The sequence below is a fragment of the Rattus norvegicus genome, chromosome 2, assembly GCF_021556685.1.
Source record: "Rattus norvegicus strain SHRSP/BbbUtx chromosome 2, alternate assembly SHRSP_T2T, whole genome shotgun sequence".
NCBI lineage: Eukaryota > Metazoa > Chordata > Mammalia > Rodentia > Muridae > Rattus > Rattus norvegicus.
Window position 1 is genome coordinate 182,858,639 of NC_141535.1, and position 18,132 is coordinate 182,876,770.

The 18,132-nt window shown below is 45.9% G+C and overlaps 2 pseudogenes across 2 annotated transcripts in view; both read left to right on the forward strand.

Annotated features, from left to right (window-relative positions):
* LOC147996394 (MLV-related proviral Env polyprotein pseudogene) overlaps positions 1-15,931 on the forward strand; it is a 64,121-nt pseudogene extending 48,190 nt beyond the window's left edge. For both annotated transcript variants that reach the window (XR_015676477.1, XR_015676476.1), the window contains 2 exons: positions 13,031-15,555; positions 15,691-15,931. The product of XR_015676477.1 is annotated as an MLV-related proviral Env polyprotein pseudogene, transcript variant X3 (transcript). The remainder of the gene's footprint in view (positions 1-13,030; positions 15,556-15,690) is intronic.
* On the forward strand, positions 3,595-4,520 carry LOC147996392 (TD and POZ domain-containing protein 2-like; annotated as a pseudogene).
* Positions 15,932-18,132: the final 2,201 nt, after the last annotated feature.

Below are 18,132 nucleotides of genomic sequence, written 5' to 3' on the forward strand. Positions count from 1 at the left end.
TGTGTGTGTGTGTGTGTGTGTGTGTGTGTGTTTGTCTCCATCTGTCTCTCTGTGTTTGTGTCTCTCTCAGTCTCCACCATCCCCACACACCCCGCCATACGTCTGTACATCTGTGTGTGTGTGTATTTATTGAATCTTAGGTCAATGGTAACTAATTTTAGCTATTCTATTCAACTGTGGAAGAGTTGGGAAATGTATATACACACTCATTTCGATTGTGTTGTATTAATCATGGTTCTATAGTGAACATAAAGAATGAATGTCTCTATATAAATAGAAAGTGGAGGTGTGAGAGAAATCTGTAGGCAAAGGTCAAGGTAATATAAAGTTGGATAAAGCCAATACTTACTTATTCCACAAGGTTTGAAGTCTCAGGTCTTCTTCAGTATCAACCCGAATCCTGAAGATGTAGGTTCAGATGCCAGTGAAGAAATGAGCTTGCTAGTACGATGAGAGTGAGCAGGAAACAATTCAAAGCTTCCTTCCTGTAACTTACATAGGCTGCAACAGAAGTGGGGCCAGTTAGTGGTGTGTTTTCTAGTCTTAAGATCTAGATTAAAGATGTGTGTGTTCATGCATCAAGACTCAGATTAAAGGTGTATTTTACTACCCAAAGAGTCTGTATTTGATCTACATCTATTTACTTCAAGTTAAGTCTAAACAAAGTTAAAGTGCATCCCCTCCAGTTTTTTAGGTTACTTAAGTCCACAGGTATTCTGAACAGAAGACATTTGGTACTCCTTCACCACCAAAATGATGGTTCAAGGCTGTATTGCATTGGGTGGTGGGGGGATGGTGCCTGAGCTGGAAAAGAAAATAAAGACCCTACTGTGAGTTCCTTCAGATAGGTTCCTGTCTGTGTTTTTTGTTTTGTTTTGTTTTGTTTTTTGTTCATTTGTTTTTGTTTTGTTTTTGTTTTTTGATTTTTATTATGGTGGGGAGTAATGAACTCTGCAATGGTAAACTGGAATGGGGCAACATTTGGGATGGAAAGAAAGAAAGAATGAAAGAAAGAGAGAGAGAAAGGAAGGAAGGAAGGAAGGAAGGAAGGAAGGAAGGAACCAGTACAGAGAGAAAAGTAAGAGAGGAGGCAGTTTTTCCAGTAGAGTTTTTCAGAGATCAGTTGAAGAGAGAGATATGGAGACACTGGGAAAGACAGAATGATGCAGAGAACAAAAAAGGAGCCAGAAAGCAGTGTAGGCTGATAAATGGGAGCAGCAAGGCAATGGAGCACTGTTTCTCAGTGGTTATCATAACACAATCTAGGCAGTCTTGTAACTATGTCTATTTCTTCACAGAGATCTTGGTGGGTGGGGGTGGGGCAGTTGTAACATCTATGCATAGGATTCTCTGTCCTAATAACTCTAAACATATATGGTTACATTGAGCAGATTTCCGACAAGATTGATAGTGAATATCTATTAAGCATATGAGTTATGCAATCATTAATGCTGTGATCTTTAAATTTTTACTGTTGCAAATGGTTAAATTAATATTATATAAAGATTTACCAAATCAGGATAGAAATTAGCGATTCAGACTGTTCTAATGTAAGGAGGCAATATTTACATAACTGCCAAAAGCAAATATGGTAGATGGCCACTGGCCTGTCATTAACTAAGATGGCACTGAAGCTACAACCAGTCATATGGTCTGCATTAGCTAAGATGGTGCTGAAACAATAGCATAGGAAAACCTTACCTGCCCACAACAAAGATGGCAGTCACTCAGCAGACTGCCCTCAATGAAGATGGTGCTGAAGCTACACCCCTGTCTGAAGGAAAGTCACAGCTTTGTTATATCTTGAAAATGTCAGAAATGGCTGTGTATCAGCAAAAAAAGAAAAAAAGAACATAAAAAGAGAAAAACACAAAGAGATAAATGGGCATGTATTCTTTGAGGGACAAGTGGTCTTTCCTTTCCGTTCATGGAACAGCTCAGCTGTCACATCTGGTTTAGAGCAGCTGAAGAATTTCTAGTGTTTTTATAGTAAAAATAACTATTATTATCTGTATTTATTGTCATCTCTTGAAGCTTCTAGACACTAAGACTATTCTAGGCCTAGAAAAAAATTTAGCCCCTGATACTTATAGGTGAATAAGTCATTCCTATTTAGTTTTTTCTGAGGTCTGGGTGGGTAGTTTAAAACTCTTCTCAATTGTACCTGATACAATCTGAATTATTTCAGTTTTTCCATAGCTGCTTTTCTTTGCCTCATACTAACTTTCACCAACTATTGTACTCTTCTGGCTCCTTTTTTGTTTTCTGAATCATTCTGTCTTTCCCTGTGTCTCCATTTTTCTCTCTTCAACCTGTCTCTGAAAAACTCTCCTGGAAAAACTACCTCCCTTCTTACTTTTCTCTCTGTACTGGTTTCTTTTTCTTCATTATTTCTTTTATTTATTTACATCCCAAATGTAAATAAATATATTTGGAATGCAAATTCCAGTTTATCCTTGCAGAGTTCTTCACCATCCCCTTCCCCAAATAATAGACAGGAGCCTATCGGACAAAACTCATAGCAAGTCCTTTATTTTCCTTTCTAGCTCAGGCACCCCCACCCCTCCCACCGCCCCAATGCACCACAGTCATGAAACATCATTTTAGTGGTGAAAGAGTACCGAACGTCCTCCTGTTTAGACTTCCTGTGGACTCAAGTAACATAAAAAACGAGAGGGGATGCCTTTTAACTGTTTGTGGCATAAGTTGCAGTAGATCCAGTTCAACTACAGACTCTTTGGGTAGAAAAACACACCTTTAATCTGAGTCTTGAGTCTGGAAACCATATACCATGAATCCAAATCTTAAGTCTAGAAGACACACCGTTAACTGGGCCCCACTTGTGTTTCAGGCCTATAAAAGTACATAGAAGAAGGATGCTGTGAGTCTGCCTGCTTGCTCTCACTTTACTAGCAAGCTCATTTCTACACTGGCATCTGAATTTACTTCTGCAGGATTCTGTTGAATTCTGAAGAGGACCTGAGACTTCAAATCTTGTGGAATAAGTAAGTATTGACATTAGCCAACTTTATATTAGTTTGACTTCTGCCTACAGATTTTTCTCATACATCCACTTTCTATTTATATAGAGAAATTTATTCTTTATGTTTATTACACGCCCCTGATTAGTACAACATAGTTGAAATGATAGTATTTACACATTTCCTAACAGTTCCAAAGTTGGATATAATAGTCAAACCTAGTTACCATTGATCTACGATTCAATGAACATGCACAGATATATACAGAACCATGGTAGGTTTGGTGGGGTGGTAGAGGCTGAGAGAGACATAAACACAGAAATACAGAGACACACAGACACAAACAAGGAGAGAGAGAGAGAGAGAGAGAGAGAGAGAGAGAGAGAGAGAGATTTAACAGTTACATTGGGTCTGTTTTATCTTTTGTAGAACAAATATGGAAACCTACAGAACCTACATAGATATAGACATTTCCAAGAATATGAAAGGGGCAATTTAGCAGATATTCAAAATAAAATCAAAAGGCTATCTATAATTGTATCTTACAGAGGAAAGAGTACATTCGATTACTTCTTTCAGATCAACTTTAACCTCCCAACTACCTCCAGAAGATATGTCAGGGGACCTGGAAGCCAAGATCTCTGGCTACAATATCTGTGGCTATAATATCAGTGTTCAGAAATTCTGCTACAAGTGGACCATTAGCAACTTTTCATTTTGTATGGATGGAATTTGGGAAATTATTACAAGCCCTGTGTTCTCATTTGAGGCCATTGAAGAAGTGCAATGGTGTTGGTGAATACACTGAAACGGTGTTGATGAAGAAAGCAAAGATTAACTGTCTGTATGCCTGGGTTTGCACAGTTGTCCAAAGAGCCCAGTTTTGGCAAAGTTCCAATGCTGGATCATAAATGCCCAAGGAGAGAAACATCAAATTACAAAGATCCCAAATGTTTTAAGATTTCTACCAAACCAACAATGGGGATGGAGAAAATTCATCCTTCGAGATTTCCTCCTCTCCCATAGGCAATGGCTTCTCCGTGAAGACCAGCTCATCCTGTGTTTCAAGGTTTCCATAGTAGGACCCTCCTTTAGCAGGCCTGGACATAACATGACACCTGCAATCAAGGATCCAACACAGATGTTGGCCGATGATGTAGGAGAGCCGTGGGAAAATTCCCTCTTCACAGACTGCACCCTTGTTGTAGGTGGTCAGGAATTCAGAGCTCACAAGCCGTCCTAGCAGCTCACTCTCCAGTTTTCAGAACCATGTTTGAACATGAAATGCTGGAGCGCCTAACAAACCGCATTGAGATCCATGACATTCACCTGCAAGTCTTTAAGAAAATGATGGGTTTCCTTTATACAGGGAAGGCACCACACCTCCACAGCCACTCAATGGCCACTGGCTTTTTGGCAGCTGCTGATAAGTATGACCTGCAGGACTTGAAGGTCATTTGTGAGGATTCCCTGTGCAGGAACCTCTCTGTGAAGAATGCTGTACCATTTTGTATATTGAATCACCATTACTCACCTTGAGACAAAGCCCACTTTGTTTTTGTATTTGTTATTTTTCATGTGTTCTTCAAATTATTTAATGATTATGTTTGCATGAGTCCATAAGGGAAAATGATGCATGTTTTCGATATCACTGTCAATGTAGTCTCTCATAAAATTGGGTGGGAAATATCTTTCTCTTTTTATTTTGTGAAATGATTTCAGGAGTATATGCTATAATGCCTCTTAGAATAGCAGATGAAAATTATGGACCTGGGCATTTTTTGATGGGGAGACATTTAATGGCTGCTGCTATACTTTGATGCCTTTGATTTGGTGCACACATAGTGAAATTTAAATGGCAACTTAGGCGTTTTTACTTTGATGACTATTAGTGTCCTTACCTAATATGAGTTCAACACACGTTCATGTGATTCTCCCCAGAGGGATTGACTCTGCTATGACCTTACTCCTCTAGTCTTCTGAACACCCAAATGTACAGGGGAGACAGTTTGTGTCCTATGTACCATTAACCAGTAATGAGCTTTATAATTGTAAGTCGTAGATCCCCTCCCTCCATTTTCAAAAAGACCCTCTGATCCCCTAGGTCTTTTAGATTCAATCATGTTGACTCATAATCCCACCTGGGATGACTGTCAACAACAGTTCCAGGTTCTTTTCACAGATGAAGAAAGTGAGAGAATTGTCAGAGAAGCTTGGAAATTGGTTCCAGAGGTAAATGGTCTGCCCACACAAGTCCAGGCAAATCTTGATACAGCCTTAACTTTGACCATACCCAACTGGGATTTTAAGGCTGTTGAAGATAGGGAGAGTATATGTGTCTACTACCAGATTCTGTTGGATTAGCCTCAGGGAAGCTTCAATCAAGTTGGCCTATAAATTTACCTATGGTAACCAGGTGAAATAATGAGAGCTCTACAGAATATTTAAAAAGAACTGTTTGAAGCCCATAAGATTTATATTCTGTAGGACCCAGAAATGAGAGAAAATTGTCAGTGGGAAGCTTGGCTTTTTTCAACAAACAGACCCTGATATCTGTCAGGAACTTCCATGCCTGGATTGTTTTGCTGGTAATCAATGTCCTATAACTTTAAATAGGAAGAACTATATGACTGAGAGCGTTATGGCTCAGCTCCATTCCATGCCCTGGGTAAACTTAAAGGAGGAGGGGATAGCCAGATAGTTTTCGGTGGCACAGGGCACAAAATTCTGTCTTGAAAAAAGCATCAGTGCAAATTTCAAATAATAAACATGGGTACAGGGGCAACAGCCACCAAGACCTATCCAGGTCTAGCCAAAAACGATCGATTTTGGAATAAGTCGGATTCATTTATGGTTATTTCTGAATGCCCATACTCCCAGATGGAAAACATTTCTTCACCAAAGAGGAGCACAGATCCATTTTGACCCAGAGGAAGTGAAAGTGCTGGATAAAATGTTTCTATTTGTGATGGTTTCAGAATGCTTGGCCGAGGAGTGTCACTATTACAAGGCATGGCCTTGTTGGAGGAAGTGCATCACTGTGGGGTTGCACTTAGAGGAACTTGTTTTAGATGACTGAAGATTCTGAGTGTGTTTATGGCTTCCTTTGGGTAAAGATGTAGAACTCAGCTCCTCCTGCACCATGCCTGCCTGGATATTGTGACGCGGCCATGCTCCCTCATTGATGATAATGGACTGAACTTTGGAAACTGTAAGCCAGCTCCAAATATTTGTTGTCCTTTATAAAGCTTACATTGGTCATGGTGTCTTCTTTCAGCAATATGATGCTAACTAGGATAGAAGGTGGTACCGGGAGCCGGGTATTGCTGTGATAGGCCTGATCAAGCTTTTATTTGGGGAAATGTAGATTTGGAGACTTTGGATTAGGGAATCCATATAATGTTTTAAATGGGGCTTAATGGACCATCTTAGTAGAAATGGAGTAGATTTTGTTACTGAGAGTAATTTGAATTGTGCAGGCCTGGCCCAAGAGGTTTCAGAGGAGAAGAATTTCTGTATCTGTTATAAAGGCTTCTTTTGTGGTATTTTGGTGAAGAATGTGGCCACATTTTGCCCTTGTCTGAAGTGTCTACCTGAGGTTGAAGTGAAGAGATTTAGATTAATTTCCTTGAAAAAAAAAAGACTGAAAACAGCCTAGTGTATGTTCTCTTGTATGGTTACTAAAATTTACTCTTAGGAAGAGCATTTTAATGAGAAAAGGAAGTTGAAAAAGGAGGAAACAAATTATGTGATTCGAGTATTAAAGGACACCAGGAAGTGAAATGGAGCTGAATCCTGTGTTCAAGGATATTAAATAAAATTAAGGAAATAATGACCTTGGGGCAAGTTCCCACCCAGTTAAGTTAGCACCAGGCAACTTAGTACTGAAAGACCCCAGCTTAGCAGCAGTAACGCCATTTTGCAAGGCTGTACTTAAGATGACTGGTTCAGGGAAAGGTTAGAACACTGAGTATACAGCGGCTGCCAAGCAGGAGATGTTTGGTTGAAGGCCTGGCAACAGGACGACTTCGGTTGAGCACCTGACAATGAAAAAAAAGCCCCGGGAGAGGTCCCACACCCTGGTGGGGGGCTGAGTCAGTTGTTATGTTCCAGAAAGGTAGCTAAGAAACTTGCCCCCGGGCTGAACCCTTGGGGGGCCGGGTCAGTTGTTATGTTTCAAGAAGGTAGCTAGGAAACTTGCCCCCAGGCTAAACTCTTGGGGGGCCGAGTCAGTTGTTATGTTTCAAGAAGGTAGCTAGGAAACTTGCCCCCGGGCTAAACTCTTGGGGGGCCGAGTCAGCCGTTATGTTTCAGGAAGGTAGCTAGGAAACATTAGAATCCACCAATGATATCCCTGTAACCATGCATCTGCTTCTGTATGCTTGCTTCTGCTCCCCAAAATCCTATAAAAAAGCCCATCCTTGGTTCCGTGGGCGCGCCAGTCCCCCGAGCGACTGAAGCGCCCACAGGTACCTGTGTATCCCGACAATAAATCAAATCCTCTTGCTGATTGCATCCTGTGGTGTCTCGGCCTGGTCATTGAAGTTAGAGGGTCTCCATCCTGAGGGAAAGTTCTCACTGAGAGCTTTTCATTTGGTGCATTGGCCGGGAAAGGAGATCCTCCACCCAGGGACCACCGACCACCCACTGGGAGGTAAGCCGGCCGACTTCTGTCTGTCTGTCTAATTTTGTCTCGTTCTACCTTATTCTGTCTGTTCTGTGAGCGCTCAGCCAGGTCTGTTCTGTGGGCGCTCAGCCAAGTCTGTTCTGTGAGCGCTCAGCCAGGTTCTGTGAGCGCTCAGCCAGGTCTGTTCTGTGAGCGCTCAGCCAGGTTGTTTGGAATTTGGGCGGGACGAAGAAGGAGCTGACGAGCTCGGACTTCTCGCCCCGCAGCCCTGGAAGACGTTCCAAGGGTGTTAAGGGCCCGACTTTTCGGGGCCCAATCTGGGACTCTGGTTAGAGGAGAAGGATCCGGACTAACGGCACCTCTGTCTGTATTTTTGGCTTTCAGAGGGCCCCGGACCTTTGCCACCTCCATCTGAGAAAGATCCGGACTAACGGCACCTCTGTCTGTATTTTTGGCTTTCAGAGGGCCCCGGACTTTTGCCACCTCTATCTGACTTTTTGCTTTCAGTTTGGTACCAAAGCCGTGCAACACGCCTGTCTGTTGTTTGTTTGACTGTTGGTGTTGTTTGTTTTCTCTGTGTTCTAATCTTCCTTAGAACTAACATGGGACAGTCCCTAACAACGCCCCTAAGTCTCACTCTTGATCATTGGAAAGACGTCCACGACCGGGCACACAACCAGTCCGTCGAGGTTAAAAAAGAAAAATGGCAGACTCTCTGCACATCCGAGTGGCCCACCTTCAGAGCCGGATGGCCAGTGAATGGCACATTTAATAAGATCATTATTTTACAGGTTAAAGATCGGGTCGTCCACGGACATCCTGACCAGGTTCCTTATATTATCACTTGGGAGAGTCTCGCCTTATACCCCCGCCCCTGGGCGGAACCCTTCGTGGACCTGAATTGGCCTCCCCTCAACCCCCAGCTTGTCCCCTCGGCCCCGCCCGGTTTGCTGGCCCCGTCTTCCTCTCTCTACCCCACTCTAATTAAATCAGAGCCTTCTAAGAAACCTGTCCTCCCGGCAGACTCAAACTCCCCTCTCATAGATCTTCTCTCTGAAGATCCTCCTCCCCCATATCGTTTACCTACAGGCCCGGCTGAAACGGAGGAGGCAGAGCTGCCGGCCAGATCAGTTGCCGGGCCACAGTCTGATAAGGGTTTCTCCCCTGTCGCAGGGAGATTGCGCAATAAGCGCGAGGTGATGCCAGATACAACCTCCCAGGCTTTTCCACTTAGACAGGGAACCGGTGGCCAGACCCAATACTGGCCGTTTTCAGCAGCTGACATTTACAATTGGAAACAACACAACACTTCTTTCTCCAAAGATCCGGTGGCACTCACCGACCTAATAGAATCTGTTTTACTTACCCACCAGCCTACTTGGGATGACTGCCAACAGCTCTTACAGGCTCTCTTAACCTCAGAAGAAAAACAAAGAGTGTTCCTAGAGGCCAGAAAGCATGTTCTGGGAGATGATGGGCGTCCCACCCAGCTGCCTGAGGAAATTGATGCTGCATTCCCACTTAAGAGACCAAACTGGGATTTTAATACAGCCGAAGGTAAGGGACACCTACGCCTTTATCGCCAGTTGCTTCTAGCGGGTCTCCGAGGGGCTACACGACGCCCTACTAATTTGGCTCAGGTAAAACAGGTATTACAGGAAGCAGGGGAAACTCCCTCCGCCTTTCTAGAGAGACTTAAGGAGGCCTACCGTATGTACACTCCCTATGACCCAGATGACCCAGGACAAATGACGAGTGTCTCTATGTCCTTCATCTGGCAGGCTGCTCCAGATATCAGGACTAAGTTACAGAGGTTAGAAAATTTGCAGGGCTATACATTACAGGATTTACTTAAAGAAGCTGAAAGGATTTTTAATAAGAGAGAGACACAAGAAGAAAAAGAAGATAGAGTTCGCAGAGAGAGGGAAGAGAGAGATAAAAAAAGAAACAAAGAACTAAGTCGAATCTTGGCCGCCATAGTTCAGGGCCAAGAAAGGAAGGGAGATAGGGGGGGAGCTCGAAAGGGGCTGAAGCTGGATAAAGATCAATGTGGCTATTGCAAAGAGAAAGGGCACTGGGCCAGAGAGTGCCCCAAGAAGCCTGGCGGACCCCGAAAGCCTCGACCACGAACCTCCCTCTTGGCTCTAGATAAAGATTAGGGAGGTCAGGGCCAGGAGTCCCCCCCTGAGCCCAGGGTAACGCTTAAAGTTGGGGGGCAGCCGGTTACTTTCCTGGTAGACACAGGAGCCCAGCATTCAGTCCTCACTCAAGCTTCAGGACAACTCAGCGACCGGACGGCCTGGGTACAAGGAGCTACTGGTGAGAAACAATACCGATGGACTACGGACCGCCGGGTTCAGCTGGCTACCGGTAAGGTGACCCATTCCTTCTTACATGTTCCGGACTGCCCGTACCCTCTGCTGGGCCGTGACCTGCTCACCAAACTAAAAGCACAAATTCATTTTGAGGAAGGAGGGGCCCAAATAACTGGCCCCCACGGAACTCCCCTTCAAGTTCTAACCCTACAATTAGAGGATGAATATAGACTATATGAACCGGGACAGGACAAGCCACAATCCCTAGAAATAGGCACTTGGGTCACGAATTTTCCACTGGCTTGGGCAGAGACTGGTGGGATGGGGTTGGCGCTCCAACAGCCCCCCTTAATTATACAGTTAAAGGCCACTGCAACTCCAGTCTCCATAAAACAATACCCTCTGTCACATGAAGCTTATCAAGGCATAAGGCCTCACATTACGAGGCTTCTGGATCAAGGCATCCTAGTTCCCTGCCGGTCGCCTTGGAATACGCCTCTTCTGCCTGTAAAGAAACCCTGGAGATTAAAGATTAAAGACACTGGAGATTATAGGCCAGTACAAGACTTGAGAGAGGTCAACAAGAGGGTAGAAGATATTCATCCGACTGTTCCAAACCCTTACAATTTGCTCAGTACACTGCCCCCTACACATACTTGGTATACGGTTTTGGACCTGAAAGATGCCTTCTTTTGCCTCCGGCTGAGCCCGAAAAGCCAACCCTTATTTGCCTTTGAGTGGAAAGACCCTGAAGTAGGGCTTTCAGGACAATTAACTTGGACAAGACTGCCTCAAGGGTTTAAAAACAGCCCAACGCTCTTTGATGAGGCCTTACATCGGGACTTAGCTGACTTTAGGGTTCAGCATCCCACCCTCATACTCCTGCAATATGTAGATGACCTCCTCCTAGCGGCCACTTCTGAAACTACATGCCAAAGGGGAACTGAATCCCTCTTACAGACTTTGGGACAATTGGGCTACCGAGCCTCTGCCAAAAAGGCTCAAATTTGCCAGACCCAGGTTACTTATTTAGGCTACCAGCTACGGGATGGACAGCGATGGCTGACCCCGGCCAGGAGACAGACTGTGGCCGGCATCCCTGCCCCCAAGAATGGCCGACAGCTACGAGAGTTCTTGGGGACAGCGGGATTCTGCCACCTCTGGATTCCTGGGTTTGCTGAAATGGCAGCCCCTTTGTACCCCCTCACTAAACCGGGGGTGCTCTTCCAGTGGGGACCAGAGCAGCAAAAAGCATTTGAAAACATCAAACAGGCCTTATTGTCCTCCCCTGCCTTGGGTCTCCCTGATATTACCAAACCTTTTGAACTGTTCATCGATGAGAAACAGGGGTATGCTAAAGGGGTCCTAACACAAAGGTTGGGACCCTGGAAACGCCCTGTAGCCTACCTGTCTAAGAAATTGGACCCTGTGGCCTCCGGCTGGCCACCGTGCCTAAGGATGGTGGCTGCTATTGCTGTCCTGATCAAGGATGCTGGAAAATTGACTTTGGGACAGCCACTCACCATCCTAGCACCCCACGCAGTGGAGGCCTTGGTAAAGCAGCCCCCAGACCGCTGGCTCTCTAATTCCCGCATGACCCACTACCAAGCCTTGTTACTGGATGCAGAACGGGTTCAGTTTGGGCCCGTAGTCGCCCTCAATCCTGCCACCTTGCTTCCTCTACCAGAGGAGGCAGAACAACATGACTGCCTACAAATCCTCGCAGAAGTACATGGAACCAGGCCGGACCTATCGGACCAGCCTCTTCAGAATGCTGACCACACATGGTACACGGATGGCAGCAGCTTCTTGGCAGAGGGAGAGCGAAAGGCTGGAGCTGCGGTCACTACGGAGGACAAAGTAATTTGGGCAAAATCCCTGCCTGCTGGTACCTCCGCACAACGGGCTGAACTCATCGCCTTGACTCAGGCGCTCAAGATGGCAAAAGGTAAGAGGCTAAATGTATATACAGACAGCCGCTATGCCTTTGCCACGGCACACATCCACGGGGAGATCTACCGGAGGCGGGGGCTGCTCACATCTGAGGGTAAAGATATTAAAAATAAGGCTGAAATTCTGGCCCTCTTAGAAGCCCTATTCTTGCCCAAAAGACTGAGTATTATGTATTGTCCAGGACACCAGAAGGGGCACAACCCAGAGGCACGAAGAAACCGGCTGGCCGATGCCACGGCGCGAGAAGTGGCCATGAGCAAACAAATCTTACCCTTAAATAGCCCAGACCAACCCACGCCCCCACCAGTGGGACAAACCAGTTGGGTTTATGCCCATGAGGACATAGAGCTCCTAGAAAAAATGGGGGCCATCTACCACCCTCAACTAAAACAGTGGGTCTACAAAGGAAAGACAGTTATGCCAATAAAAATGACTTTTGAATTGATCTCTTTTTTACACAAATTAACCCATTTGGGGTTTAAGAAGATGAAAACCTTACTAGATCGGGAAGAGATAAATCTGTGGTTTTTGAATCGGGACAAAGCGATACAAAAGGTGACTGAGAGTTGCAAAGCGTGCGCTCAGGTTAACCCGGGAAGGACCATGATTGGACAAGGAGTTCGTCCTAGGGGACACCGTCCCGGCATCCATTGGGAAATTGATTTTACTGAAATTAAACCAGGTATGTATGGATACAAGTATCTCCTAGTGTTTGTAGACACCTTCTCAGGATGGGTCGAAGCCTTCCCCACAAAGCACGAGACTGCAAAAATGGTCACCAAGAAGCTCCTCGAGGAAATCTTTCCCAGGTATGGCATGCCTCAAGCGTTGGGGTCGGACAACGGGCCCGCTTTCGTCTCCCACGTTAGTCAGTTGGTGGCCAAATTGCTGGGGATTGATTGGAAATTACATTGTGCCTATAGACCCCAGAGTTCAGGTCAGGTAGAACGCATGAATAGAACAATTAAGGAGACTTTATCCAAACTTACGCTTACAACTGGCTCAAAGGATTGGGTGGCCCTCCTTCCCCTAGTTCTCTATCGGGCCCGGAATACCCCGGGCCCCCATGGTCTAACTCCTTTTAAAATAATATATGGAGCACCACCCCCATTTGTCCATTTCTTTGATTCAAACATTGCTGATTTCACTGACAGCCCTTCTCTGAGGGCCCATTTACAGGCCCTACAGATTGTGCAGAAAGACGTCTGGAGACCTTTGGCCGCTGCTTACCAGGACGAGCTTGAGCATCCGGTGGTGCCACACCCGTTCCAGATTGGAGACACCGTGTGGGTGCACAGACACCAGACCAAGAATCTCGAGCCACGGTGGAAAGGACCCTACACCGTCCTCCTGACTACCCCGACCGCCCTAAAGGTAGACGGAGTCGCGGCTTGGATCCACGCATCACATGTCAAGGCAGTCCGGTCTGAGGAATTGACTAATCACAACACTACACCCCAGACATGGAGAGTTCAGCGCACTCCAAACCCCTTAAAGTTAAAACTCCTACGTGGCTCCTCCTAGTCCTTTTGTGGCCTAGAGTCAGTGGGGGAATAAGCCCCCACCACATTTATAACGTTACCTGGATAGTCACTAATCTCATGACAGGAAGGCTGGCTAATGCTACCTCCATAAGGGGGACACTGGCCGATGCCTTCCCTCCCTTATACTTTGACCTTTGTGATGTGATAGACTACAAGTGGGAGCCTGGCACTACCCATAATTGGCATCCCTCAACCACCTACTATGGTTGCAGTCCGGCTTCCCACAGCAAAGAGATCTACGTTTGCCCTGGACACAGAGTGAGCCGGCAGAGCGGAGGGCCGGGGAGTGGGTACTGTGCCCAGTGGGGATGTGAGACTACTGGGGATGCGTATTGGAAGCCATCCTCATCTTGGGACCTGATAACTCTGAAACGAGACGGTCGGCCTCCTTACACCTTGTGTAAACGGGACGCGAAATGCAATCCCCTCGTCCTCCACTTCACCGACTCAGGTAGAAGAGCGACCTGGGACGGGCCCAAATCTTGGGGCCTGCGCTTATACGTCACAGGGACCGATCCGGTGGGTCTGTTCTCTCTAAATAGACAAGTCTCTCCCCTGGCCACTCGACCCATTGGACCCAACCCAGTTCTACCAGATCAGAAGCCTCCCTCGCTCCCGGCACAAGCCCAACCCCCGTCATTGCCTAAGGTCACCCAGGCCCCTGGTAGTACTCCCACAAGCCCCTTCTCCACAACGGGGGGCTCCACCATTTTGATCTCCCCATCGCCAGGCACCGGGGATCGATTATTCAATTTGGTGGCTGGTGCATATCTGGCTCTCAACTATTCAGACCCTTTTAGGACTCAGGAGTGCTGGTTGTGTCTCGTTTCCGGTCCGCCCTATTATGAAGGGGTAGCAGTCATTGGAAATTACACCAACCTGACTGCTGCCCCAGACAGTTGTGCCAATACCCCCAGCCACAGACTAACTCTGCCCGAGGTCTCGGGACGAGGGCTCTGCTTGGGGAATGTACCCCCCACACACCAGACCCTCTGCAACACCACTCAGAAGATTCCCATCGGGAACTACTTCCTGGCAGCCCCAAAAGGCACATACTGGGCCTACAATACCGGACTAACACCCTGTATCTCAGCCACAGTCCTCAACCAATCCTCTGACTATTGTGTATTAGTAGAAATTTGGCCCAAAGTCACCTACCATGAATCCGAGTATATATACTCGTTTTTTGAGAAACAGACTCGTTTTCGACGAGAGCCTGCCACCCTGACTTTAGCTTTACTCCTAGGAGGAATCACCTTGGGGGGAGTGGCCGCGGGTATAGGGACCGGGACCACTGCACTCATTGAAACTGGCCATTTCCATCAGTTACAAGCAGCCATGAATGCAGATCTTAAAGCTATAGAAGAGTCTGTGAGTACATTAGAAAAGTCCTTAACATCGTTGTCTGAAGTGGTCCTCCAAAATAGACGAGGGCTAGATATGTTGTTCCTCCGCGAGGGTGGATTATGTGCTGCTCTAAAAGAAGAGTGCTGTTTCTATGCAGACCATACTGGAATAGTAAGAGATAATATGGCTAAGCTTCGAGAACGCCTGGCCCAAAGACAAAAACTGTTTGATTCCCAACAGGGATGGTTCGAGGGGTGGTTTAACCGATCCCCTTGGTTTGCTACCCTCCTGTCTACCCTGATGGGACCCCTACTTATTCTTCTCCTAATTCTTCTTTTTGGACCCTACAACCTTAATAGGCTGGTACAGTTCATGAGGGATAGACTTTCAGTCATTCAGACCCTCGTACTGACGCAGCAGTACCATAGGCTGAGACAACAAGAGACAGAAATTTCTTGACCAAGTTGAGTGAAAGATTTCACTCAAAGTTAGCAAAAAAATGGGGGAATGAAAGACCCCAGCTTAGCAGCAGTAACGCCATTTTGCAAGGCTGTACTTAAGATGACTGGTTCAGGGAAAGGTTAGAACACTGAGTATACAGCGGCTGCCAAGCAGGAGATGTTTGGTTGAAGGCCTGGCAACAGGACGACTTGGGTTGAGCACCTGACAATGAAAAAAAAGCCCCGGGAGAGGTCCCACACCCTGGTGGGGGGCTGAGTCAGTTGTTATGTTCCAGAAAGGTAGCTAAGAAACTTGCCCCCGGGCTGAACCCTTGGGGGGCCGAGTCAGTTGTTATGTTTCAAGAAGGTAGCTAGGAAACTTGCCCCCAGGCTAAACTCTTGGGGGGCCGAGTCAGTTGTTATGTTTCAAGAAGGTAGCTAGGAAACTTGCCCCTGGGCTAAACTCTTGGGGGGCTGAGTCAGCCGTTATGTTTCAGGAAGGTAGCTAGGAAACATTAGAATCCACCAATGATATCCCTGTAACCATGCATCTGCTTCTGTATGCTTGCTTCTGCTCCCCAAAATCCTATAAAAAAGCCCATCCTTGGTTCCGTGGGCGCGCCAGTCCCCCGAGCGACTGAAGCGCCCACAGGTACCTGTGTATCCCGACAATAAATCAAATCCTCTTGCTGATTGCATCCTGTGGTGTCTCGGCCTGGTCATTGAAGTTAGAGGGTCTCCATCCCGAGGGAAAGTTCTCCCTGAGAGCTTTTCAGTACAAACCTTTAATCCTAGAAGGGAAAGACAAGCAAAGCTCCGATTTCAATGCCAGACTAGAACAGAGCAAATTCTAGGTGAGGCAAAGCTTAAATACAGGTGTGGAGGTACAGACCTTTAATCCCAGGAGACTGGTTCACAGATGTCTAAATTCATGGTCAATCTACAGAGCAACATCCAGGACAGCCAACTTTAGACAGTGAAGGATTTAGAAAAGAGGAAGCTAGTGATGGTGTAATAGAAGAAGTGGGCCATATTCCTATTCCTGCAAGCAGGAGAACTAAGCAGTTTTAACCATGTGTCTCTGGCATTATATTTAAGAGGAGAAGAAGATAATTGACACTGAAGAAATAAGGTTTGATAGTTTCATAGATTTGAAAAACAAAGCTGTAAAAACAAGGTTTTGAGAAATATATCTGGTGGTCAGGATGCCTATGACAAACTTGTGACCTTTCTGAGAGATACACCTGATGTCAGGATGCCAAGTGATATGATAATTTTGGTGATCAAGATATTGAGTCAAGAATGATCAGGCCTCATGACCAAGGCCAAGCTAATTAGGACAAAAAAACCCCAATTGTTCTTGGAAAAACTCCTGTGGTAAATTCTGAGAACATTCCCAAGATGTCATCCTGACCCTGCCCGAACACCTAGTTCACCTCCCCACCAAAGGGCTGTGCCAACTTCACCCATTCCCAGTGATACACCAAGGTCAGTTGTAGCACCGGATGAGGAAAATATCTAACTGAGGCAAGAACTGCCCCTTGAGCAGGCCAGCCAATACCTGACAAGATCCTTTGTCCTGTGCATGACCAGAGAGAATAAGCCAGCTAAAAATGTTGCTGAAGTCTGTCCTCTGTAATGAATAAAAGTTGTGTGCTTTTTGGGTTTGGTATTGCCTCTCCCTGTGGGATGAGCAACCCCACATATGTGGATTAAAAACTTTATACCCTCAGGCTATTGCCTATCCTTGTGGAAGCAACTCCAGATAAGTTTCCCATACTTCATTTAATAAGAACCAAAAGGGATTTTGGTATTACAGCAGCTATAATTTCAGCCATTGTACTATCAGCCACTGCAGGAACAACAGCCGTGATTGCTATGACTAATCAAGTGCAGACGGTTGAGACTATCAATCAGATTGTGGAAAGAACCGCAGTGGCATTAGAGATACAAGAAGAATTTAATGCTCACTTGGCATCTGGCTTTCTATTAACTAATCAACGAATGGATTTAATTCAAGAACAAATTGAGGCATTATATCATATGACACAGCTGTCCTGTGTTTCCTCCCTTAGAGGTTTATGCATTACTCCTTTGCAAGCTAACTTTTCTCAGTATTCTCAACAGAGCAAAGAAATCTCAAATTATCTGAAAGGAAACTGGTCCATGAAAGTGGAGCAATTATCGAGACAATTGCTGATGCAGATTGCTGTTCTCAACAACACTAGAATGGAGCCCATCACATTTGGAGATTTCACCTCATGGATTACCAATGCTTACTCCTTTTTTAAAGAAAGGGCTGGCATGTTTGCCTGGGGGGCCATTGTCCTCTTGGGATGTGGAGTATGTCTATGGCTCTTTTGCTGTTTACAACAAGAGCATGCCAGACACAAAGCGATTGTTTACCAGGCTATGGTTGCCATTGAAAGTGGTGCTTCTCCCAACATATGGCTGGCCTCTTTGAAAAATTAAGAGTTCGCCCTAGATCGTATTTTGTCACTGTCATGTGAAGTCATTGTATCCAGAGACGGGCAACTTTCCTCAGGCTCGGACCAACCTAAGTCACGGGGCCCGGTGGCGATAGGGTAACTCTACGATGGGTAAGGCCAAGCTGCCGAGAGGAACAACCTAAGACAGGAGCAATGACAATATTGACGTGACACCCTGATCTAGACCACTCATAGACATAGGTGGCTACACCCCGTTTGAACATATGGGCTGGTCAAATGCGCCTCTGCCCAGTTTCTCCCCCAATAAAAACACACGTATAGCCCAGAATGGTGTGTTACAACATAAGTTCATTTCTAGCCATTAGGGTGCAGTCCTGACTGAAAGAGTGGCTCGCCATAGACTAGCTGGGCACTCTGTGAGACATGTCTGATCTCTCTCAGACCACTACCTCCACTTAATGGGTCTTCTTTTTTT